The sequence below is a fragment of the Nothobranchius furzeri genome, chromosome 13 (assembly GCF_043380555.1).
Source record: "Nothobranchius furzeri strain GRZ-AD chromosome 13, NfurGRZ-RIMD1, whole genome shotgun sequence".
In the NCBI taxonomy this organism is placed as follows: Eukaryota; Metazoa; Chordata; class Actinopteri; order Cyprinodontiformes; family Nothobranchiidae; genus Nothobranchius; species Nothobranchius furzeri.
The window spans coordinates 39,117,157-39,143,460 of NC_091753.1; the positions used below are offsets into that span (position 1 = coordinate 39,117,157).

General features: G+C 43.9%; 1 pseudogene; it reads left to right on the forward strand.

The window, feature by feature from the left end:
- The window catches only part of LOC107380658 (glutamate receptor ionotropic, kainate 4-like), a 219,097-nt pseudogene that overhangs the window by 22,433 nt on the left and 170,360 nt on the right, over positions 1–26,304 (forward strand).

A 26,304-nucleotide genomic window follows, 5' to 3' on the forward strand; every position in this document is an offset into this window, starting at 1 on the left:
ATTTTAGAAGTGAGTGCAAAGAGGTTGCTGACGTGTTTCTCACCTGTTTTCTTTGTCCTCTCCAGGGTGTTTGGGTGAATGTTTCCCTCAGGGTCCAGACACTCTTTGAAGGTTCCAGGAGAGGCCATTAGAGACGAGTGTGGGGTGTTTTCTATGTAGTTTCTTGTATTTAGTTGTAAAACGTATAGGTGCTATGTATTAAAAATCTTTATAAAAATAGCTAGAAAAAATGTTTTTTATTTAAAATGGTTGAACAATAGGTGGTATAATGGACTGAAGAGGTAATGGTTAAACTCCCCTGTGGGTGGAAAATGGTTTAATCACCTGGACTAAAATGGTTTAGTCCAGTTGACAGCTGAAACTATTTAAGGCTGCAGAAAGTGATTAGGGGGGAGAAGAGGAAAATGAATGTTTGGCATGTGCTGGAATAAACTATTGCTACCTCCGTCATCTTCACTGTAAATCCTACCACAACGGCCGTGCTTATGACAGAGATGATACAAGAAAAAAACAGGTTATCATTGTCAGGTGAAGAAGTGATCAGCTGATGCGCACGGGGATGAAGATCATTTTCTTTTCCTTTGATTTTTAGTCAAAACAGTTTAAAGTTGTAACAGTTCCTGAAATTTGCTGCTCTGTAAAATTTTCTTTGTTCTTTGATTTCAGAAGTGCTGGTTCTGGATAATCAAATGCACCTTTTAATCTACAAGTTGGCTTTAGTTGATGGTGCTGATGAGACTTAGACAAGCAGGTGATGAGGTGGAAGATGAACACTTGTGTGCATCAGTGAGATATATCCAGACATATTTTATATTCTATGCAACAAAGCGCTCAAAACCCATTCGTCTCCACCTTCACCTCTCTTGTCCACTCAGCTGTTAGTGTCCTCAGCTGTAATTGTGAGATTTTATAGAAATCTGAGCTGTTGGTTCAAACAGAGCAGAAACTAAAACAAAGATCTTAGACGCAGAAAAGCTCAGAGACTTAAGAGCTCAACTTAACCTTTACAGCTTCTCCTTGGAAAAAGAAAACTTTTACATCACTTGTTCACACACAAACCATTCTAATAAACATTGTGACAAACTGCTCACTTCCAGGCTCAACCATGTGCACACACACACACACCGACTGCTCCACAGCTCCCATCTAAGTGATTTGTATCCTGCGATCGAAACCTCTCTGTTGGATTGAATAAATCACATCGAGTTGGAAGTGACTCATCTTCTGTTGACAGGATGCTTATATTCATGTGAAGGTTAGATGAGCGCGAGATCGGGCCTGGCAGCTCAACATGTGGCGCTTTTTCAGTTTGGGACGTCTTTTTGAGTCTTGATGTGAGATCGCAGACTCATTTTGTATCAACGCACAATCAGGTCCAACAAAAACAATCAAAAACACGCTTCCACATGATGTTCCAGCTGACATGTCATCTTTCTCTCTGCAAAGTAGAGAACATCAGTTCAACACACACATACCCATGCACAAACACACACTCAAAAACATCCTCTGCCTGTTTGTTTTGTTCTTCATGTTCCATTTCCTCTCCACACGCCTGTGATCCTTCACGTAGGAGTCATTGTCATGCAGCCCTGCCTGAAAATCTGCTTCTTGACTGACACAAACACACTCTCTCTCTCTCTCTCTCTCTCTCTCTCTCTCTCTCTCTCTCTCTCTCTCTCTCTCTCTCTCTCTCTCTCTCTCTCTCTCTCTCTCTCTCTCTCTCTCTCTCTCTCTCTCTCTCTCTCTCTCTCTCTCTCTCTCTCTCTCTCTCTCTCTCTCTCTCTCTCTCTCTCTCTCTCTCCAGAATAATATAACATAACTCAAATAAATAAACCCCAGCCCCTACCTCCATCAGCCTCCTTCACCCAGGCTCACATGTGCCAGTTCATGACACTGCTGCCTGCATAACTCACTTTCTGGAGGTAAGTATTTGTTTGTAGCTTTTTATTCTTGATATAGAGTCAAAAGAGCAAAACAAAAACTTATTTTCTTAGTTATTTTAATAATCAAGGAATACAATTTTATATTGAGTCCTGTTATAACACAACAGCCAGGCCCAGCCAGTCTGCTACCATGTGGCCAGTCATGGGAGAAGAGCAGTTTTCCGATGGTCAGTAGGTGAGTGGTTTGATGCCAGTGGGCCACATGCCGAAGTATCCTTTGGCAAGATACTGAACCCTTAACATTGCCCCTCAGTCACCAAATGACATCCCACTGCTCCCCAAGGATGGGTCAAGTGCAGAAAATTAATTTCCCCAAAAGGATCAACATAGTGTCTATTTTAGTTTTATTACTGGGGTGTGGCTGTTGGTGACATCAACACATTACACTACAGATTTCTCATGACAGTGACAGAGTCATTACAAGTGATGCCCGTGACTGACAGATCAAGTGAACAAAAGAAATATAACCTAAAGTTCTTGCTGTGTCCTGCACCATCTCCATCAGAGGGGCTACTTACTGAGTAGTGATTTAAATGATACATAATGAAGACACTGTGTATGACTAAATTACAACAATCTGTGCTTTCTGTTTATTCTGATATTTTCTTCAAACCAAACTACAGCTGGCTACATTTCACATAAAACCTCACTGGATGAAGAATGGCTTTATTAATCAACATGATAATAAACTTTAGAGCTGCTCATGAGTTATAGCTTTTAACCCTCCCACTGTCTTTATGCGTGACCCCGGTAGGAAAGTTGTCCATTGAGCAGGATGGATGGTTTATCCCTTGAGGTCCACGTAGCAGGGGTGAGGTGGTGCTCATTCCTCACCCCTGCTACATAGACCCAAGGGATAAACCATCAACCCTGCTCAATGGTCAACTTTCCTCACGGGGTCACACCCATTAGGACAGTGGGAGGGTTAAGGTGGACCGTGTCAAGATTGGTAAATCTTGTTTTGCTGCTGTTTTAGTCAACAGCTGTGGATTACTTTTGTTTAGTAAAATTCAATTCCATCACAAGTTCTTTAAGTTTGGCACTCTGTTGGCCAACACAGATAAATCAGATTGAATCATTATCTCACAGCTCATCAGTATTCATTAGGAAGTTGACAGAATCTTAAATACAGCTGTGGCATGTGTTTATGTTTAAACATTTAAACAGATTTTGCACTCATGCAGAGACCTAGGCCCTCATTTATCAGCCGTACTTACGAACCAATCTGTGCGTATTTTGTGTGTGCAAACGATTACGATTTGCGCATTGTGTATATTTACCAATTTGTACTTGTGTGTGAAAATGTTCCTTCATATAAGAACAGCTCTGATCATGCGTAGGAACAGCATCTAGTGGTAGAATGAGGGAACAGCAATTGTGAAGGTCTCATCCACACGTGTTCCTCATCCACAAATATTTACCCAGGATGTAATTGTGTCAGTGGAAAAACGGCTTTTGCGCGTAATTGGTGCTAAAACCAAAAAAAGGCAATTGTGACTGAATCTGACATTATATCATGACTAATTTGATATTGAGGATTTAATAGAGCGTGCACACTGTCGGGAACATGTTCTCTGTGAGAGTACTAGGGAATCGTTCTTCTGCTGTGATTTGGGACACTTTGTGGCGCAACAGACAAACCTCATGAATCCGATTGCAGTTCAAATTTTATTTTACAACTACGAGATGCCCCAGAACCTCTTCTGCTCCCCGATCAAGCGCGCAACCAGACTCAAAGACAGCTCAGAAGAGGCTAAGGCTGCACTCTCAGACATTTCCAAACGAAACTAACTCCAAACAGAATGACTCCTTAAACGTAAATGAAAACCTGTTACTGTCACGATCTGCCCCTGCCCAACCTGACTGTGTTCCTCTCCTGCCGTGATTGCCCTTATTGTTCTCACCTGTCCCTCGTTTACCTGTCCATGTTTCCCTAATTAGCCCTCTGTATTTAAACCACCTGTTTTACCCCTGTCCTTGGTCAGTTCATTGTTGTTGTCTGCTGGTGTTTCTGTTCATCCTCCTGCCATTAAATCATTTTTACTTTATCCGAAGCCTGCATTTTTACCTTCTGCTCAGCTCAACCACACATGGTCCACCATCTCCACCTCCTACACCGTGACAGAATGAACTGACCAAACCGGGACCTGTGGTGAGCATTTCTAAATCTCCCTGGAGGATTTATTTTTTATTTTTTTTGTCCTTTAGCAGAAGGAGATTCTGGCCCAGGGTGTTGGCGCATCCTACCTGTTCTCCGGGGTGGTCACGCCTCTGGGTGGGTTTCGGCGCATCCAGTTAATTTCCTGCGGTGGTCGAGCCCTTCTCCTCTCCTGCTTTCTGCCCCGTCCCGTTTGTCTCATGGAAGCCGCAGATCCTGGAGCTCTGAAGGAGTTACACCCCCTACGCACGCCATCATTCTCCGGGGTGGTAGGGTTGGTCTCCCCGCTCTTCTCCTGCTTCCCTGCACCCAAGCCTCTGCCTGAGACCCAGCTAATCGTGCCGTGTACCTGCTCTGACCGGTTGTCGAGCACCTGCCGCCGAGCTGGGTTCCCTCGCATCGCTCCTGCCGTTCGTCCACTTCCTGGTCCACGCTGTGGGGCTTATGCCTGCAGGTCTCGTGCTGCTGCAGCCTCTGCTGGGTCCCACGCCTGCTCCTGCAGTTCTCTGCCTGGGTCCCACGCCTACTGCTGCATTCCCTGCTGGGTCCCACACCTACTGCTGCATTCCCTGCTGGGTCCCACGCCTACTGCTGCATTCCCTGCCGGGTCCCACGCCTACTGCTGCATTCCCTGCCGGGTCCCACGCCTACTGCTGCAGCCCCTGCCGAGTCCCACGCCTACTGCTGCAGCCCCTGCCGGGTCCCACGCCTACTGCTGCAGTTCTCTGCCTGGGTCTCACGCCTGCTCCTGCAGTTCTCTGCCTGGGTCTCACGCCTGCTCCTGCAGTTCTCTGCCTGGGTCTCACGCCTGCTCCTGCAGTTCTCTGCCTGGGTCTCACGCCTGATCCTGCAGTTCTCTGCCTGGGTCTCACGCCTGCTCCTGCAGTTCTCTGCCTGGGTCTCACGCCTGCTCCTGCAGTTCTCTGCCTGGGTCTCACGCCTGCTCCTGCAGTTCTCTGCCTGGGTCTCACGCCTGTTCCAGTCCAGTCCATGTTCCAGTCCAGTCCCTGTTCCAGTCATGTCAAGTCCCTGTCCAGTCTCCGAGTCCCCGTCCAGTCCCTGTCCAGTCTCCGGTGTCGTGTGGCCTTATGGGCGTCTGGTATCCGCCCTTAAGGGGGGGGTACTGTCACGATCTGCCCCTGCCCAACCTGACTGTGTTCCTCTCCTGCCGTGATTGCCCTTATTGTTCTCACCTGTCCCTCGTTTACCTGCCCATGTTTCCCTAATTAGCCCTCTGTATTTAATCCACCTGTTTTGCCCCTGTCCTTGGTCAGTTCATTGTTGTTGTCTGCTGGTGTTTCTGTTCATCCTCCTGCCATTAAATCATTTTTACTTTATCCGAAGCCTGCATTTTTACCTCCTGCTCAGCTCAACCACACATGGTCCACCATCTCCACCTCCTACACCGTGACAGTTACTTTACGATTTCTCAAATCCATTTGTTATAAAATTCTGATGGGAACCTGTCCCGACCACGTTTATAACCTCTGCAACTTGTTTGGTTTTTATGTGCTTTGGCAGCCAGTGTCTCAGTGTTGCTGTCAAAGTTTTTCTTATTTTTTCTGGAAACAAAACAGGGACTCCTCTCACGTGCAAAGGACGTAGTGTGACCAAATATGGTTAATTGAGGAGGTTTCTGTATGTAAATGATGGTGAACGGACAAGAGCACCTGTTATGGGCTTTGAGTAATTGTTTTCTCTGTTACCGGGGACTTCACACAACTTCGGGTCCTTGGAGGAGAAGAGAGTGGGGGCGTGAGCTCCTGCTGCAACGAGGTGCAGGGTTGCCGGGCCAACGGGGGAGGATCCCCGCAACAAGGACAGACAGCGGCAATATCGAGGGGAGGAATCTCCAGGACGCGGATCTGGGATCACACCTGCAACAAATGAACTGATTGCTCGCCTCACCTCTTCAAACAGGATTTAAGCAGTTCATGGACGCTCCGACGAGGAGCGACTCTTTAACCTTGAGCTCGTCTCCGCAGCTGCTTCATTGTGCACATTTAATGTTGGGCAATTTCACTAAGTGTGATAAGTAATAAAAAAAAAGAGATATTATAACTCTCAAGTATTTTGCTTACGTTTTTCTATTTGTCCTAGAAAACGTTTAGACAGACGTGTGTGCACTTAAGAAAGTCAAAAGAAGCTTCTGCTCTTCTGTACTCCGTTTTGGTACATTTGAATTTGTTTTGGGACATTAGAACCTCACCCCCATTTTCAGTTGTGAAGACATAACATGGGGGCTCATCCGGGATTTTTGTGGTTTTTTTACTCAAGATAGTGAGTAGGATTTCGGCCCGGGAGGGGGGCATAGGTTTGGGGTATTTTGTCATTTCTGTCATTTGTCATTGCTTTTGAGAGGCGATGACTACATTTATTTTGAAAGATTTTCTTGCTGCACCTTCACGTAGACAACTGGAAAAGTGTCGCAAGAGCGATTTACTGGAAGTAGCTGCCTACTTTGGTCTTGCCGGCTCACAGCACATGCTGAAGACTGATCTCAGGGCCGAGATTATCTCCTTCATGGAAGATAAAAAGCTTCTCTCCCCTTTGGCTGATATTGCTATTTTGCCTTCACAGCAGGATATGGACGATGCGGAAGGTGAAGAGGCGAGGAGCGCATCTGAGGGTGGTGATTCCGAGGATGGAGCGGAGATCATGAGGACTCCAGAGCGGGGTAAGGTCGCCAAGTCTCCCCCAGTGACTCTTCCTCGTTACGATCCAGAGTCCCCGGAACCGCGGCCTGGTTCGGGACCGGTGTCACCTGATCACGCCCGGCTACAGGTGCGACTCGCACGCCTGAAATATGAGGCCGAGGACAAACAGCGAAGGCGGGAGTTCGAGCTTCGCAAACTGGAACTCGAACTGGAAGCTGACACGAGACTAAAGATGAGACGAATGGAGCTGGAGATGCAGGCTGAGAGAACTGTCCATGGTGCTGATGCAGCATCTGGCTCCCTGGCCGCGACTGAGAGACTGGATGTGGGGAAGTGCATGGGGCTGATGCCGCCGTTTCGCGAGGCCGAAGTGGATAGTTACTTCGCCGCATTTGAGCGTATCGCTACGACACTCAGTTGGCCGCGTGAAGTGTGGCCTCTTCTCCTTCAATGTAAGTTGTCGGGGAAAGCGCAGGAGGTAATGACTGCTCTGTCTGTCTCTGACTGTGGGGATTATGATACTATTAAAGACGCAGTTTTACATGCCTATGAATTAGTACCTGAGGCTTATAGGCAGAAATTTAGATCTCTCCGTAAACGTGATGAGGGGCAAACATTTGTTGAATTTGCGAGAGAGAAGGGTTTACTGTTTGATAAATGGCTGCAGTCCTCAAAAGTGACCAACCTGAACGAATTACGAGAGTTAGTTCTACTGGAGGAGTTTAAAAGATGTCTGCCTGAAAGAACGGTGTTGTATTTAAATGAGCAGAAAGTGAATAATCTGTCAGCTGCAGCACTTCTGGCTGATGAGTTCATGCTAACCCACCGTGTTAAAGTGGAGAAAGTAGTCAGGGACAGATCGCATGCTGTAAAACCTAGGCACTTTGAAAGAAACTCAGAAACAAGTCCACCAAGGTGTTTTTACTGTCACCAAGTGGGTCATATTGTCAAAGATTGTTTGATCCTGAAGAGGAGAGAGAGGAAAAATGACCGTGTGGTAGCATTTGTTGCATCAGATGAAACTCAGAAAAGGCCAGGCTTGCTTGACCCCTCATATGAACCATTTATTTTGGAGGGTTCTATAAGTATGGGAGAGGGGGAGAGCGTGCCAATAAAAATCCTTAGAGATACTGGAGCATCTCAAACATTGGTACTGGAGTCTGCGCTTCCCTCTGAGGCAACAGTCAATACGGAAACGTCTGTGTTGTTGAAGGGTTTGACGGGTGAAGTTATGTCATGTCCACTTTGTGAAGTGAATATTGCAAGTAATCTTGTGTCAGGTGTTTTTAAAGTGGCTGTGTGTAAAACTTTACCTATTGCAGAGATCCATCTGCTGCTGGGAAATGACATAGCAGGAGGAGCTGTTGTTCCTGTGCCTCAGGTCATTGAACACCCAGAGAAAGTTGCCTGTGTGATGTCCCCACGAGGTATTGTTCCATCGTGTGTAGTGACCAGATCAGCTGTACGTCATGAGGCAAATGAATTCCAAGGGCTTTCTGATCTGTTTTCTGACTCCAGTTGTACTTCAGACATGCACCAGCTACCAGATGTAGGCGTTACCGATAAAGATGTTGCAGAAGAGAATCTACATTTTGAGTCCCAGGACCGTTTGGTTTCACGTTCAACATTAATAGATGAACAGAAAAGGGACAAAACATTAAAGAAGTGTTTTGATGCAGTACATTCGTCTGTTAAATTCTCGACAACATTCTTTTTGGAAAACGATCTACTGATGAGGAGCTGGGAAAATCCAGTAGAGGGGAAAGCTCCCTGGGGAGTGGTACACCAGATTGTAATACCGGAGTGTTTTCGAAGACAGATAATAGCCTTAGCTCATGAAAGTAGATGGTCAGGACACTTGGGAGTGAAGAAAACTTATTTGTCTATCCTAGATCATTTCTTTTGGCCGGGGATGAAACGGGATATAGCGAAGTTTTGCAGAGCCTGCCACGCGTGTCAGATGGTGGGAAAGCCAAATCAGCCCATTAAACCGATGCCGTTGTCACCCATTCCTGTAATAGGACAGCCTTTTGATCACGTTGTCGTAGATTGTGTGGGTCCGTTGCCACGCACAAAGTCTGGGAAAAAGTTTTTGTTGACCATAATGTGCAGTGCCACCAGATTTCCAGAGGCAATACCATTGGCTACCATAACTACCAAGAGTGTGATCAGAGCTTTATCAAATTTCTTCTCGCTCTTTGGTCTACCACGGGTGATCCAAACAGATCAAGGGTCAAATTTCACGTCTGACCTCTTCAAACAGGTCACAAAAGTATTGGGGATCCAACATATTATGTCTGCCCCGTACCATCCTGAATCACAGGGAGTCTTGGAACGATGGCACCAAACATTTAAGTCGATGTTGAGGAAATACTGTTTCACAACATCTAAACAGTGGGATGAAGGTGTGCCTTTCTTGTTGTTTGCAGCTAGAGAAGCTACGCAGGAGTCGCTGGGATACAGCCCAGCGCAACTGGTTTTTGGGCACACTCCTAGGGGACTGTTACAGGCTTTAAAGGAGCGGTTTCTGCAGTCACCAGGTTCACTCAAAATGAACGTAAACGAATACGTGAAATGTTTTAGGAGTCGCTTAAGATTTGCAAACCAAATAGCACGAGAGCATTTGAAAAACGCGCAGAAGGTGATGAAAAGCCACTTCGATCAAAAGGCTAAACTGCGCGATTACTTGCCAGGAGAGAAAGTGTTAATGTTAAGTCCTATTGTTGGTGACACACTGAGTACACGTTTTGAGGGTCCATTTGAAATCAGCCACAAAATCAACGAAAACACTTATGCGGTTAAAACATCACACCGTCGGAAAGCTGTAAAAATCTGTCATGGGAATCTATTAAAATCTTATGTTCCCCAGGTCTCAGCGGATCAGATGCAGGATGGAGCACCAGTGTGCGCAGCTGGTCTCATTGCCACGTCCGATCCACAGGAGGAAGTAGTGATTCGAGCTTTACATGCAGTAAGTCCGCGCTTGAAAAATTCTGAAGTGTTGTTGAATTTGGATGAGAAATTAACACATTTAACAGAACAGCAACGTGAAGATGTGACTGTGTTAATTAATGCACATCTTAGCTTGTTTTCAGACGTCCCTACGATTACGAACGTGTGTCACCATGACGTGATTCTGACCAATCTTCAACCTATAAATCAGCACCCCTACAGGGCAAGTCCAGAAAAACGCCGCCTAATGAAACAGGAAACGGATTACCTGGTTCAAAATGGTCTTGCGGTAGCAAGCTGTAGTCCATGGGGGTCTCCTTGTTTGGTAGAGGAGAAGCCTGCTGGGTCAACCAGGTTCATCACAGATTATAGAAAAGTTAATGCCGTCACTGAGCCGGATTCGTACCCATTACCGCGTGTTGATGACTGCGTGGATAGCATAGGTATGTCTACGTATACAGGTGCTGGCCAGTAAATTAGAATATCATCAAAAGGTTGAAAATATTTCGGTAATTCCATTCAAAACGTGAAACTTGTACATTATATTCATGCAATGCACACAGACCAATGTATTTCCGATGTTTATTACGTTTAATTTTGATATTTATAGGTGACAACCAATGAAAACATCAAATCTGGTATCTCAGAAAATTAGAATATTCTAAAGGCCAATGAAAAAATGTCTGTTTCTCTAATGTTGGCCAACTGAAAAGAATGAACATGAAAAGAATGTGCATGTATAGCACTCAATACTTAGTCGGGGCTCCTTTTGCCTCAATAACTGCAGTAATGCGGCGTGGCATGGACTCGATCAGTCTGTGGCACTGCTCAGGTGTTATGAGAGCCCAGGTTGCTCTGATAGTCGTCTTCAGCTCCTCTGCATTGTTGGGTCTAGCGTATTGCATCCTCCGCTTCACAATACCCCATAGATTTTCTATGGGGTTAAGGTCAGGCGAGTTTGCTGGCCAATCAAGGACAGGGATACCATGGTCCTTGAACCAGGTGCTGGTGGTTTTGGCACTGTGTGCAGGTGCCAAGTCCTGTTGAAAGGTGAAGTCTGCATCCCCATAAAGTTGGTCAGCAGCAGGAAGCATGAAGTGCTCTAAAACTTCCTGGTAGACGGCTGCATTGACCCTGGACCTCAGGAAACAGAGTGGGCCAACACCGGCAGATGACATGGCACCCCACACCATCACTGACGGTGGAAACTTTACACTGGACCTCATGCAACGTGGATTCTGTGCTTCTCCGCTCTTCCTCCAGACTCTGGGTCCTTGATTTCCAAAGGAAATGCAGAACTTGCTTTCATCAGAAAACATAACTTTGGACCACTCAGCATCAGTCCAGTCCTTTTTGTCCTTGGCCCAGGCGAGACGCTTCTTGCGCTGTTTCTTGTTCAAGAGTGGCTTGACACACGGAATGCGACACCTGAATCCCATGTCTTTCATGAGTCTCCTCGTGGTGGTTCTTGAAGCGCTGACTCCAGCTGCAGTCCACTCTTTGTGGATCTCCCCCACATTTTTGAATGGGTTTGTCGTCACAATTCTCTGCAGGGTGCGGTTATCCCTAGAGCTTGTACACTTTTTTCTACCACATTTTTTCCGTCCCTTCGCCTGTCTGTTAATGTGCTTGGACACAGAGCTCTGCGAACAGCCAGCTTCTTTAGCAATCACCTTTTGTGTCTTGCCCTCCTTGTGCAAGGTGTCAATGATTGTCTTTTGGACAGCTTGTTAAGTCAGAAGTCTTCCCCATGATTGTGGTGCCTTCAAAACAAGACTGAGGGACCTTTTAAAGGCCTTTGCAGGTGTTTTGAGTAAATCAGCTGATTAGAGTGGCAGCAGGTGTCTTCTATATTCAGCCTTTTCAGAATATTCTAATTTTTTGAGATACCAAATTTGGAGTTTTCATTAGTTGTCACCTATGAATATCAAATTTAAATGTAATGAACATTGGAAATACATTGGTCTGTGTGCATTGCATGAATATAATGTACAAGTTTCACGTTTTGAATGGAATTACTGAAATATTTTCAACCTTTTGATGATATTCTAATTTACTGGCCAGCACCTGTATATCAAAAGTGGACTTGTTAAAAGGTTACTGGCAAGTGCCTCTTACTGAGAATGCGTCGAAAATCTCCGCTTTTGTTACTCCAGATGCGTTTCTGCAGTACAAAGTCATGCCTTTCGGGATGAGGAATGCACCTGCTACATTCCAGCGTCTTATAAATACTGTTATAGCTGGCTTAGAGAATTGCAGTGCATATTTGGATGACATAGTCATACACACAATGTCATGGCAAGAACATCTACACACCTTGAATGAGTTGTTTAAGCGCTTGGTTAGGGCAAATCTAACTATTAACCTTGCGAAATGTGAGTTTGTTAAAGCCACAGTCACATACCTGGGGAAGGAAGTGGGACACGGATTTGTTCGCATGCTTAAGGATAAAGTGCTGTCAGTTTCAGCCTTTCCGGTGCCCAGGACGAGACGGGAGCTGAGACGATTTCTGGGGATGGTGAGCTACTATCGCTGTTTTTGTCCGAATTTTGCAACAGTGGTACATCCCCTTACTAATCTGCTAAGTCCGAAACATCCATTTGTCTGGAGTGAAGAAGCTCAAGCAGGTTTTACATCCTGCAAAGTTCTTCTTTCCAGTGTACCTGTGTTGAAGGCTCCAGATTTGGCCAACCCGTTCACCTTGGAGGTTGATGCTAGCCAAGTGGGGGCGGGTGCCGTTCTACTGCAGGCCGATGAGAAGGGGATTAACCATCCGGTGGCATATTTCTCGAAGAAGTTCTCTCCCTGTCAAGCCCGGTATTCGGTTATTGAAAAGGAGACGCTGGCCCTAATAATGGCTCTGCAACACTTTCGAGTATACGTAGGTTCTACTACCGTACCCTTGGTAGTGTATACGGACCACAATCCATTGTCATTCTTGGCCAAAATGTTCAATCAGAACCAGCGCTTAATGCGGTGGGCATTGCTTTTACAAGAATATGCTTTGGAGATCAGACATAAAAGGGGTACTGATAACGTGGTAGCGGACTGTCTGTCCCGCATGCCTGATTGCAGTTGAGGTTGTTGTTTTTTTTTGTTGTTGTATTTTTTTGTTTTGTTTTTCTTCTTTGAGAAGTTTTCGTATGTGACGGATTGTAAGTTTGACTTCATCAAACTTTTTGTGAGCAGGGGAGGTGTTATGGGCTTTGAGTAATTGTTTTCTCTGTTACCGGGGACTTCACACAACTTCGGGTCCTTGGAGGAGAAGAGAGTGGGGGCGTGAGCTCCTGCTGCAACGAGGTGCAGGGTTGCCGGGCCAACGGGGGAGGATCCCCGCAACAAGGACAGACAGCGGCAATATCGAGGGGAGGAATCTCCAGGACGCGGATCTGGGATCACACCTGCAACAAATGAACTGATTGCTCGCCTCACCTCTTCAAACAGGATTTAAGCAGTTCATGGACGCTCCGACGAGGAGCGACTCTTTAACCTTGAGCTCGTCTCCGCAGCTGCTTCATTGTGCACATTTAATGTTGGGCAATTTCACTAAGTGTGATAAGTAATAAAAAAAAAGAGATATTATAACTCTCAAGTATTTTGCTTACGTTTTTCTATTTGTCCTAGAAAACGTTTAGACAGACGTGTGTGCACTTAAGAAAGTCAAAAGAAGCTTCTGCTCTTCTGTACTCCGTTTTGGTACATTTGAATTTGTTTTGGGACATTAGAACCTCACCCCCATTTTCAGTTGTGAAGACATAACAGCACCTGAGTACGCCACAGGTGGGATTTATCATCAGATGATTGCAGAGGAACGTGCAGAGGAGAGGCCACCGCATGTTTCATAAGTCAGCCTTTTGACTGTTTGTACACACATTCTAAATTTTGGTCATAGGAGGGAATATAGGACAGTTTCTACAAACGTTTGATAAATGAGGGCCCTTGTGTAATTAAAACTAAATGTGAAAAACTGCATGAATTTCAGGGTATTTTTCAAGGGCTTTAAAATGATTTTTATTCCTGATGTTCTCGCGTCTCTTTAATCATTAAACCCAGTCAGATAGTTGTGTAAACCAGTCTGAACTTCTCAGTGTTTTATTGGACCTCTTGAACTCACACTCTGCTGTCGAGTCATTCCTGCATATTGATTTCTGAGTTGGCCTTATTACCTTCAGCTCTCCCCCTCAGACTCTTGTTTGGATGACTCACTGTTGATTTTTGTTTTGCTGCTCCTTTTCCTCAAGTTCCCTGTTCCTGAAACTGCTCACTACAGTTCAGCTTTGCAAAGGTGAAATAACTAACTTTTACTTGACGTGAAAACTTTCTATCTTCCTCCCTCCCAGTTTTGACTTGAGCTTCATCATTTTATCATTGTCTAATTGTTTCCATGAATCACAAAGAAGCTGAGATGGGATGGGCTAAATAAGCTTCAACTTACTATTGTGTTATATTCTGATTCTGCTATTGTATGAGTGATGAATGTACAAAGACAGCATGTACAAAAAGATCAAAATAATTATTCATTCATTCATTTTTTTATTCAGTTTATTACTAAAACATAAAAGCTTTTGTGTTATATTTTTCCTGATTTGAGTTTTCAAATTTTGTTAATGAACTGATAATGAGGATTCATTTTATTTTTTATGCTTCATACATTTTTACTTCAAAGCCCATTTTTTTGCGCAAACAATTTTACTAAATAAAAGCATAGCACTAACAGGCAAAAACAGACAATTTTTGCTTGCTTTTAGCACCCCCTAGTGTCCGTTTGTAGAACCGAAAGCAAAACTTTTCTCCTGGCTTTGCGTTCATCTTTCTACCACCTTAATCCAACAGCTGAAACATCTCCCAGTATCAGGATCTGTGCCCTCTCCCTCTTGTCCCGTCTTCCCTCGTTATGTTTATTGAACTTACCTGCCCCTTGTTATCCTACCCACCTGATCCCTGATTACCTTCGTGTATTTAAGCCCTCTGTTTGTACTCGTCATTGTCACATCCTCGTCTTGTCTTCCTGCTGTAGCACCCAGCAGTAAGGCAACTCCCTAAACCAGAGAACATTAATAACGGTCATACTATTTTTTCACTGAAATAATTAGATTATTATGACTGAGACATGGACATTTCAGAAGCCTGTTGCTGTTGTGGCTGCTGCTGTGGGTTTGAAACATTTAGTTTCAGATTGTTTTATGAGAAAGAAAATTTAAGATGAAAAGCAGTCAGATGTTATGTTGCTCTTGTAAGGACGTTGGTGAGATGATCATTTGAACATTGTAACGTACCAAAAGGGTCGATTTTCACTATCTACATTGACCAACATAGTGACCTTTCATCTACAGAAATAAGTCCACCTTCTAGGTGACCTTCTAAACCCAGAAGGTTCTGCTCAGCACGTGTTAACATTCCATGAAGACAAAACATTCAAACAAACATTCTCACCCAAGGTTCTTGCACTCACTGTGTGAACGCCAGACGTAAACATTCTTCACTCTGAATAAGTGAAGACTCAATGATGTTATAGTAATCCCGTAAATCCTATAATATTGGCCTGTATTCAATTAACGGCCGGGTATCACATTTTGGCCAGTGTCGGAGTCGGCGGAGGTGAATAATGGCCGTTTTTTTATTGTGACCGGGTGGAATGTGGTAACAAGCAAGTACGGGGGGCGGTTTTGTCATCCGTTTCACTTTTGATTTGCCACTGATAGACCGCGAGGGTAACTTTAACCATGCAGAGACGAAGAGGAGGAGAACATTTGATATCAAGTTCAAAGAGAACGTGCTGATTATGCTGCAGAACACTCTGGGGAGCAGTAGGGGTTTTATGAACTAGTCACTAGTCAACTTCACTGCTCTATAGTGACTTTTTATGCCTGTCATCGACTAGTCGCTGTCACGTGATAATGACCGGCAAGATGCAGTCCTCAGAAAAGACAGCAGCCTGCTGTCAGCAGGTGACAAGATCCTGCGTGTCGGGAGGCAACGCGCTGTGCCAGAGCGTTGGTACTGACACCTGCCGTAAAACGGACATTTAACCAAATTGTGACGTTTACCCTCTTGCAATTTAACCTTCCCCTCACCCCCATCCTAACCATAACCAGTTTGTGCATGAAAAGCTCTGATTGTTGACGCGCTCCAGACATCTGCGTCCTGAGCGCGGCCACAGCAACATTATCAAATCAGGTGTCGCCACCTCAAAAACTAATTTAACATGCGATCGTTCATGTTGGCTCATTTCCTTTTATGTTTTCTGTCTTTTATTCTTTTATTTGTGCCTGATGCTTTTCGCTGCTGTGGATCGGGGCACATCATCTGTTTTGTCCTCTGGTGACGCACCTAACTGATGTGGCCGGCGAGCACTCCGCTGTTTTTGCGGTCGGTAGATCTTTTAGAACTGCAGTTCAAAGGTAACTCATGAGGTGAATATATGTGAACTCATGTAGCAGTTTTTCTTTAGGATTGAGAGGAGATGCAGGGAGATAATAAACAGACAGGACAGAAAAATTGTCAAATAAAAACAAGTTAGTTTTTGTACCTGGTGGTTGCAACAAACAGACACCATTGAAGGTCATCAGAAGTGAGGAAAGAAAATGAAATAATTCTTTGAATATTTAGAGCAGCAGGAACTCTGAGAGGCTGCAGGCGCACGGGGAGGAGGGGAGGGCTGAAGCAGAAACTACCATTGTTAAAAGAAATGTGTTTAACTTTGAAAATGTGGGCACAATTTTAATTAACAAAAACTCCAGCGAACCATTAGTTCATTTTTCTCCAATAGAAATTGAGGCCTGCCTCTAATTCTGGTCCTCCTTCCAATAAAGGCCTGGAGCTTAATGAGCTTGAGTAAAATACAGGCCCGGGCCTGTATTAGAGGATTTACGGTAAGTTAAATAATCATATGTGATGAATGAACAAGATGTTCAAATCAAATGTTTGAACAATATGTGCTTAAATCAATGAATATGAAATTAATGTTGTTCTTACAATGATCCATTTATGTCACAAATTACTATGGATTTGATTTAACAAGTTAATCATTGTTTACACTCATTGTAGGGTTTGGTAAATTCAGTGCTTTAAGAGCTCAATATATATGTATATATATATATATATATATATATATATATATATATATATATATATATATATATATATATATATATATATATATATATATATATATATTACCTCTACTTATGACCAACAAGCTTTGATGCTCTATTTAAGTATAGAATATTAACCCTGTTTGGTCTTTACTGTGTTAATCAAAAGATTATAGGATTCTTTATTTATTAGGGGATTGTACACACTTCGTTTTGATTCAGAAAAGAGTTAGGTTTATAAAAGTAAGAATTTATTTTACCAACTGTTTCAACTTGTTCTCTCTATAAATTCCACAAGATGCTCAGTTGACTTTTCCTCGTCCGAGGCAAACCTTTATTGAACTCTCAATAATCAGCCATGTGTCTCTACCTCTCACCTTCTGGTGTTACACTCTCTAGACTCCGGGTGGAACACATGTTAAGAGCAATTCCCATTGCTACATCCCTTTTCTTTTACAAAGACAATGAACTTTTCATTCGTTGACAACTCAGTATGCAACTGGCACAAAACTTAGACATGACATTTCTTTGTTGGACACAATTTCCCTCAAGAAGCAAAAATTTATATTTATTTATTTTTTTTAACAAATCTCAACATATAACTCACATAGTACCCCTTAATTGCATACATAGTCCTTCAGACTGTACTCTCCGAACACTTGGACTGTCCACTTATACTTGGAGGTGATTTTAATTTTTGGATGGACACTTTAACAGACAGGCTCAGTACAGCTGGGACTCAGCGCAATTGGCAATCCACTAATATAGTTAAACAGTACATGGGTGATTATGGGCTTTGTGATGCATGGCGATCTCTTCATCCCAACCGTAGAGAGTATACTTTTTTCTCACACGTCCATCACTCTCATTCACATTTAGATTATTTTCTAGTCGGCAGCTCATTGTTGGCTGACATTTCAGACACTGAGATACACCCCATAGCTGTCAGCGACCATGCTCCGGTTTCTTTAACTCTGGTAAACAAGAAGACAATCCCACCAAGCAAAAACTGGAGGTTTAATACATTACTGCTTAAAGACAAAGGTTTTATTGATTTTTTTAAAGGAGTGGGCTTTATATTTAGAACATAATGACCTGCCTGGAACATCAGCATCTATTCTCTGGGGGGCAGGAAAGGCAGTGATGAGAGGTAAAATAATCTCTTTCTCATCACATAATCAAAAAGAGAAAACAAACGTATTCAGGAGTTAGAAGAAATCATTAAGTCTTTAGAGGCATCCACAGAAAAAGAGTTACTGAGCAAATTGCGTAAAGCTAAATTAGAACTTCATGGAATTATTGACAAAAAGATACAATTTTTAGCACAAAGACTACGAATAGAAAACTTTGAACATAGTAATAAATCAGGCAAATTCTTAGCTAGCCAATTAAAAAATAAATAGAGAAAACTACCATATCTGCTGTTAAAGACTCAACCGGGAATATAGTTTATGACCCTGAAAGAATAAACAACACTTTCAGAGACGTTTACCAAACTTTGTACTCACTACAGATAAACCCATCAGATAACGAGATCAATGAGTTCCTTGACAGGATAACACTTCCTAAATTATCAGACAGCCAAGCTCAGCATTGGGCGGGGGAGCCTGCTCATCAGCACCCCAGCAGAAAGGGTCAAACTCTGGTAACCGGTGATGGTTGTACCCAATATGCAGCAGTACCAGGACCAGAGTGAATAGGGTGTGTATGGGGAGCATGAGTGGGCATCCGGCGTGCATTTTTGTAAGTCTTTGGTTGTATGTGCATGTGTGAGCGTGAGGGAGGGAGTGTGTGACTGTGTTTGTGTATGACTGTATATGTCAGGTGGGGCCTTTGACTCCTCTCCTCTCCTGGGACTTCTTTTGATGATATAGATTTTCGTCTTCCCTCCCCCTGCCACACCTGGTGTGGGGTGTGGTGCCTTGGTCTGTCTGAGTGTTCGTGGCTCCCGGGTCTGGGGGTTTGAGATTTTTGGCGTCTGCCTGACCAATCCCGGTGGCTGCCTGGTGGGGTCTGGGTCCCTGGGCTCTGCTGGGTCCCCAGTGGGGGGTTGTCGCCCCTGGGTCTCGGGTCGCTGGGTCCCGGGCTCGGCCGGCTAGGGGGTGGGAAGCTGCGGGCAGGCCTGTGGTCTTGCCGCTGATATCTCCCGGGACTCTGCCGGCTGCTGGTTGTGGCCCCCCTGGGGCGATCCTCTGTGCCTCTCGAGGGGGGCGGGGGCCTTTCTGGTCGCAGTCTCCTGGGGGTTCCTGTGTTCTGGGGCAGCGCCTGGATCTCTGGGACTTGGAGCTCCCCCCGTCTCCTACACATCTTTGGGGGGCAGATCTGTGGTCCCTCACACTCTCTAATGGACGCTCCTATGGAGAAACCTTACATAAACAAGCGCGTATACACACACAGGTGCTCACATGGTGCTCTCAAAAGTATGGATTTGGGCACGTTCAACACATGTCTTAAGGCTGTCGTTGCCACTAAATGCACTATGATTTATTATCGTGTGATTGTTCAGTTAAACTATGTTGATTTTATATTTCATCATCAGGTTGACGCAGTGATAGCTTGCTCCTGTTGTATTGTTGTGTGTCCCTTTTTTTTCAGGTAGGCCCTATTCAGAGCATCAGCGAGTAGCATCTCGCGGCCTGGAACATATGTTATGGTTATATCATATTTTTGCAGCCTCAATAACATTCTTTGCAGTCTCTTAGGTGCATGTAACAGTGGCTTTTTAATAATGCTTTCGAGTGGCTTGTGGTCTGATTGCACACTCACAAGACGACCATATGTATATCGGTGGAATTTCTCCATGCCAAACACAATAGCCAAGCATTCCTTCTCAATTTGTGCATAGCCTCTTTCAGTGAGCGTCAGTGCACGACTTGCAAATGCCACTGGTTTTCCGTGTTGAGTCAGGGCTGCTCCCAGCCCTTTCTCGCTGGCATCACACTGCAGCTTTAGTTCTTCTTCAGGGCTGTAATATTTCAAAACTGGGACTTGTGTTAGTTTTTCCTTTAGTCTTTTAAATGCTTCGTCCTGCACGTCTGTCCACTCCCATAGGCTGTCTCTGTGTGTCAGTTGTCTGAGAGGCTCACAGTCGTCTGACAGATGCTTGTAGAACTTTGATAGATAGTTGATCATTCCAACTAGTCTCTGCACCCCTTTTATGTCAGTTGGTGCTGGCATCTCTGTGATGGCCCGTACCTTCTCTGGGTCAGCTCTCAGCCCCTCGGCCGTGAGTAGGTGCCCGATGTATGGTACTTCCTGTCTTCTAAGCTTGAGTTTTTCCACATTCAATTTGATGTTCCTCTCTCTCAAGCGTTCCAGGAAAAGTCTCAGGTTTCTGTCATGATCCATTTCTGCCAGTTCCATCGTCTCTCCCTTTCCAGTGATCAGGATGTCATCAGCAATGATGTATGTGCCTGGCAGGTTCTCTAACACTTGCATCAGTTTGCGCTGAAAGACCTCCGACGGCGGGCTGATCCCCATTGGCATTCTCAGCCAACGAAAGTGACCAAATGGTGTTGCGAATGTCGTGAGATGGTTTGACTCTTCTGTAAGCTTTACATGTTTCATGTCACAAACTGTGAAAACTTTCGCTTTTGACACATCCGGCAAGATGTCATCTATTGTTGGTAACGGGAAATGACTACGCTTCAAAGCTTTGTTGAGCAGTCTCGGGTCAACACATATCCTGGGTTTGCCATTTGGTTTCTGCACTGTCACCATCCCGTTGATCCAATCAGTACTGCATTCCACTGGTGCTATTATTTGCCTGTCTGCAAGACTCCTCAGTTCCTCTTTCAGTGGTTTCATCATCAACACTGGGACTCTTCGTTTTGGCAGTTTGACGGGCTGCACTGTTGTGTAGATTCCCAGCTTGTATTCCCCTTGTGAACATCCATCTCCTGTAAACACATCCTGAAACTCAGTCTTTATCTCTTCCAACAACCATGTGTTTTTCTCTGATGGGGCTGTTGTCACTGAGCTGTCCAACGCCCAGATGTTATCATACTTAACTTTTATTAGCTTCATCGCTTCACTAGCTGTTCTCCCAAGTAGAGGCGTTTTACAATCCTCCTCTACCACTTGGAACTCGACCCTGTACGTTTTGTTGTTTCTTGGGTTTGTCAGCTTGACCTTACACTTTCCTAATGGGCACAGTCTTGACTTATTGTACATCACAAGAACCTTGTCTGTGTGCTCCATTTTGACGTTCTGGTTCAACAGGTTGATGGAAATAACGTTGCATGTTGCTCCACAGTCAACTTGAAACTGGACCAGGCTGTTGCCAATCATCATGCCTGCAAACAGCTGCTCTCATTTTTTCATGTCTGATTCTTTGATCTGGTTCACTTCTACTGCAGTCTGTGTCAGAGCTGTGACAGTCATTATGTCCTCACAGGAATCTGAGTCCTGCTCCGTCACTGTGTGAACTTTTTTACCGGTTTAACTCTGGCTGCTTTTACTCCTGCATGCTATAGCAAAATGTTTCTCTTTGCCACATTTTTTGCATTTTTTTCCATATGCTGGGCATTTTGATTTGAGTCTTCATGTGCTCTTCCACAAAATCTGCATGATATATCTTTATCCAGTCTTTTTCTCTCTTTTTGTTTTACTGCATGCAGTTCTTCCACAGCCTGTCCCGCTATTGTTTTGTTGTATTCTCTTGAAATCCCCATTGCTCTACAAATATCCAGACATCTGTCTAATAAGAGGTTCTCTTCTCTGAGCAACCTCTCCCTCCAGCTGGAGCTGTTCATGCCACAGACGATCCTGTCTCTAATCAGTGAGTCTTTTAATTGTCCGAAGTTGCAGGTGCTCGCCAGCATCCTCAGGTCAGTAACATATTTATCAATATTTTCTCCAGGAGCCTGATTGCGTGCAAAAAATCTGTATCTCTCAACAGTCTCATTAACTTTGGGATTGCAGTATTCATCTATTTTTCTCATCAGCTCACTTACTGTCACTCTTGACTCAGCTCCGATCAGCGTTCCACAGAGCTCTGCCCCGTTTCCCGATCAGATAGTAAAACAGCTTCACTCTCGCCTTTTTCTCAGCATCTGGCAGAGCTAGTTCCGTGCAGAGTGTAATTTCTTCTTTCCATGTTTTCCTCACCCTAGACAGGTTCACTGAATCCATGCTCCACTGTGCGGGTGGCTTCAATCCATCCATCGTAGCTGCCGCTGTGCTCTTCTCGTCAGCGTCTCACCTGCTGTCCCGAGCCGTTAGCACCTCCGAGGCTAACTAGCCTAGCTGGACGCGTCGGTACCGTCCACTCAATCTGTCTTCATCCGAGCGCGGTGTGGATCTCTAAACCCCGCTGCCACCATGTTTCATCTTGTTCTCTCTATAAATTCCACAAGATGCTCAGTTGACTTTTCCTCGTCCGAGGCAAACCTTTATTGAACTCTCAATAAGCAGCCATGTGTCTCTACCTCTCACCTTCCGATGTTACACTCTCTAGACTCTGGGTGGAACACATGGTTAAGAGCAATTCCCATTGCTACACCAACAATTAAAACATGACACGTTTACTAACATTTACTGTGATGGATGGAACTAGGTGTGATGTATGAAACCTATGTGTGAATGCGATGTTATCAGAAATTCTGTATCTAGGAAAGCTGAGTTCTGGATGTAAAAGAATTTGGTTTGCGTTAAGCTATGAAGTTGATTATTATCAAAACACATCTGATGATATCTGTGTGTCTACTTCACCCATTCTCTGAGACCCTCTTGGTGGATCCGAAGGTCTAATGACCTCTGGCACCGAAGGGCTGTAGAACACCACGGCACCGACTCTTCAGTCCAGAGATGTGTAGGGTCACAACAGATGGATGGAACCGCACATCTGGGACTCTTAAGGAGTCTAAACAACATCAGCTTGTTCTGAAGGAACTGTTTGCTGTATCAGCTTTGCAGGTGCAAAAAGATTTTGACAACGTGTCAAAAGCTTTGATGGGTTGAAGAAGTTTTGCTTCAGATGGCTGGTCTGGAGCTTTTCTCAAGAACTGATGAATCACCAGAGTGATCTGGTTTTAATGTTCTCATGTTATGATTTGTGTAGCCAGCCAGAGGTTGACAAGTTGAGGAATATTACCAAGACAACTCAGAAACAAGCCTTCCTTGATCCGGAGGCTCTGATCTGGGGTAAAGGGCTATCTATGTGTCACGCATTGTACTTTGACAAAATTTACTTTGTCCTTGAGTGAGTGCAAATGGTGATGACCTTGTCATATCAACAACCTGAAACATATTTCAATCACTGTAATCATAACATAACATTCATTTCAAACTTCAATCATTGTGCACAGATTAATGGAAACATTTCACTATATTATAATTATTATAAGTAGCAATAAACAAACATTTATTTAATGGTTATCTAGCCTATAAGTTTTAGAAGTTCATATTTAATTTAGGAAATCATTCTTTGATTTAGCAACTGATCCGAGCTGCGAATGTTCCTTATTGAAAGGCATGAAGAATCCTGTAGAACGATAAGGGAAGCTTGAACCTTGAGGAGAGAATATTATTGTTGACAATTCGTTATCTGTGTTCAGAGCTGCAGAGAGGCTCTGAGCTCCAGCTGATGGGATGAAGGCAGGCCAATTTAAAGGGAACACATGCAGTCTCGTGTCTCCTTTTTGACCAGATGTTGAATGGTCAAACAGTACCTAAAAACTGAACCTTGCTGGACATTACATCATACACATTACAATAAGATACATATTAAGGTTAAGAATTTTGTATCTGAAGGAAGGCGTGGCTTTCTGAGGGACGTTGGTAAAAACTCAGTAGCATGTCGAATTCTGATTGGCCAAACTTGGCCAGAAATAATAAAGTAGTTTAATAAAACAAGAATTACTTCCCGAGTAGTTCAGTTTCCAGCTGACCCCCGATCAGCCAAATCGGGAAAGAAGCATCTCTTTTGAAACAAACTCCTTTGACCTTAAGTCAAAACCATCCTGCGATGCTGCAAGTGATTACAGACACAACAACTCTTTTCAGAGCTACTTCAACTCTCAAACATCCACCTTGGACACCTAATCTGCAAACCCTAATCTCTGAGCTACTAATCTCTGAGTATCGTGATTTCATCGTCCGTTGACCTCACCACTCTGACCGCAACTCTCCGGACCGCCGGGAGCAACTCATACAAGCCTGCATACTGATGTCTGATGTGGTTTATAAATAAACAACTCTCTAGTTTATAACAAGCAACAAATTTGTTTACACCCAGATTTCACAATTTCTCTCAAATACAAAGAACGGTTGCTAAAACATCTAGCTTTCTTTACAACATCTCACATCCACCACACCACATCGCATCATTCATATCTTGTCATGTATAAATTATTAGTTTAGGTAAAATAATTAAATTCATTTTATAAACTATATACTGACTTTGTCTGAATTAATACAAAGTGTGTTTATGGTCCCTAATTAAGTAAAGAACCCTAGATTATTCTGATTAAACATTCAAAAATCAATCAGATTGATATTTCATGTTTATATGGTCTTAATTAATATGTATTAATTGCTACAACATTCCATAAAAACAAAACATTCAAACAAATATTCTCACTCAAGGTTCTTGCACTCACTGTCTGAACGCCAGACGTCAACATTCTTCACTCTGAATAAGTGAAGACTCCACAATGTTATAGTCTTAAGTTAAATAATCATATGTGATAGATGAACAAGATGTTTCAATCAAATGTTTGAATAATCTGTGCTTAAATCAATGACTTTGAAATGAATATTGTTCTTACAATGATCTGTTTATATCATAAATCAGTATGTGTTTAATTTAACAAGTTAATCATTGTTTACACTCATACACCTCACATAAGGTTAAAGATTCTTATTCACAGTGTTAAGAATTTTATATCTGAAGGAAGGCGTAGCTTTCTGAGGGACGTTTGTAAACACTCAGAAACGTGTCAAATTCTGATTGGCCAAACTTGGCCCGAAATCGTAACAAAGTAGTTTAATAAAACAAGAATTAATTCTACGAAGAGCACAAAATCAGCTTCTAAGTGAAAGGATAAGACAGGTCCATTTCACTATAGATGCCCTCCAAAGCAAGATTAGCCAGACTCTGCAGGAACTGGAAACCCTTCTACCCTCCCCAATCTTAGAAGAGGTTTACAAGTTTGTGGAGAAGGCTCAGCGGGAGCAACACTCCAAAGGAAAAGAAAGACAACGCAAGAAATTCCACACCCTGCTTTCAAAAACACTCACTCCTCAGTCTGAATCTACACAACATAGAGAAGAACTTACACCAGAGGACAGTCGAAGAAAATGGGTGAAGAACTTTTCAGACCAGAACCTCACTGAACTTGAAATGAACGTACTAGCCAAAGGACTCAATTTTGCCATTGCTCCGCAACAGTTGCCCATAGTGGACCTCATCACAGCCACTGAAACTGCCATACGGACCAACAAATTATCTCATACAGAAGCAGAACAGATCAGGATGAAAGTCTCAGCCACCCTCTTCAGTGCCAAAGTCCCTCCGCCTAACCTCACGTTACAAGAAAAGAAAGCAGTTGCATCACTGAGCAAAGACCACACCATCACTATATTGCCAGCTGATAAGGGAAGGTGCACCGTGGTCCTAAACACAACGGATTACCACGCAAAGATCAATACTCTCCTCAGTGACAACAACATCTATGAAGCCTTAAAGCGAGACCCCACAAGCAGCTACAAAAAGAAAGTTATAGCTTGCCTTCAAGGCCTTGAAAGGGACAAAACCATCAACCACCTGACATATCACCGCCTTTATCCAGGAGATGCCATACCCTGCATCTATGGGCTTCCCAAGATCCACAAGGAAGGTATCCCTCTCAGACCCATTGTCAGTAGCATAAATTCAGTCACCTACAACATCGCGAAACACCTTGCTACTATCCTTGCACCTCTGGTGGGGAACACCCCACACCACATCAAGAACTCCACCGACTTCACTGACAAGGTCCAGAAACTTACCCTGGATCCAGATGAAACCATGGTGTCCTTTGACGTAGTCTCCCTCTTCACTTGCATACCCACTACGGAGGAAGTGGAGACGGTCAGAAAATGACTACAAGAAGACAGCACCTTGGAGGACAGGACCAACTTCACACCCGATCAGATTTGCACACTGTTAGACCTCTGCCTCACCACTACATATTTCGAATACAACGAAGGTTTCTACAGACAAAAACATGGCTGCACCATGGGCTCCCCCGTGTCACCTATTGTAGCCAAGCTTTACATGGAGGAAGTGGAAAGAAAGGCGCTTGGCTCTTTTAAAGGGAGAGCACCCAGCCACTGGTACAGATATGTGGATGACACCTGGGTCAAAATCAAAACACAAGAAGTGGAATCCTTCACTACGCACATCAATGCCATGGACAAAAACATCAAGTTCACCAGGGAAAACATAAAGGACAACTGCTTGCCTTTCCTGGACTGTGCTGTGCACCTTGAAGAAAATGGTAACCTCAACATTGAAG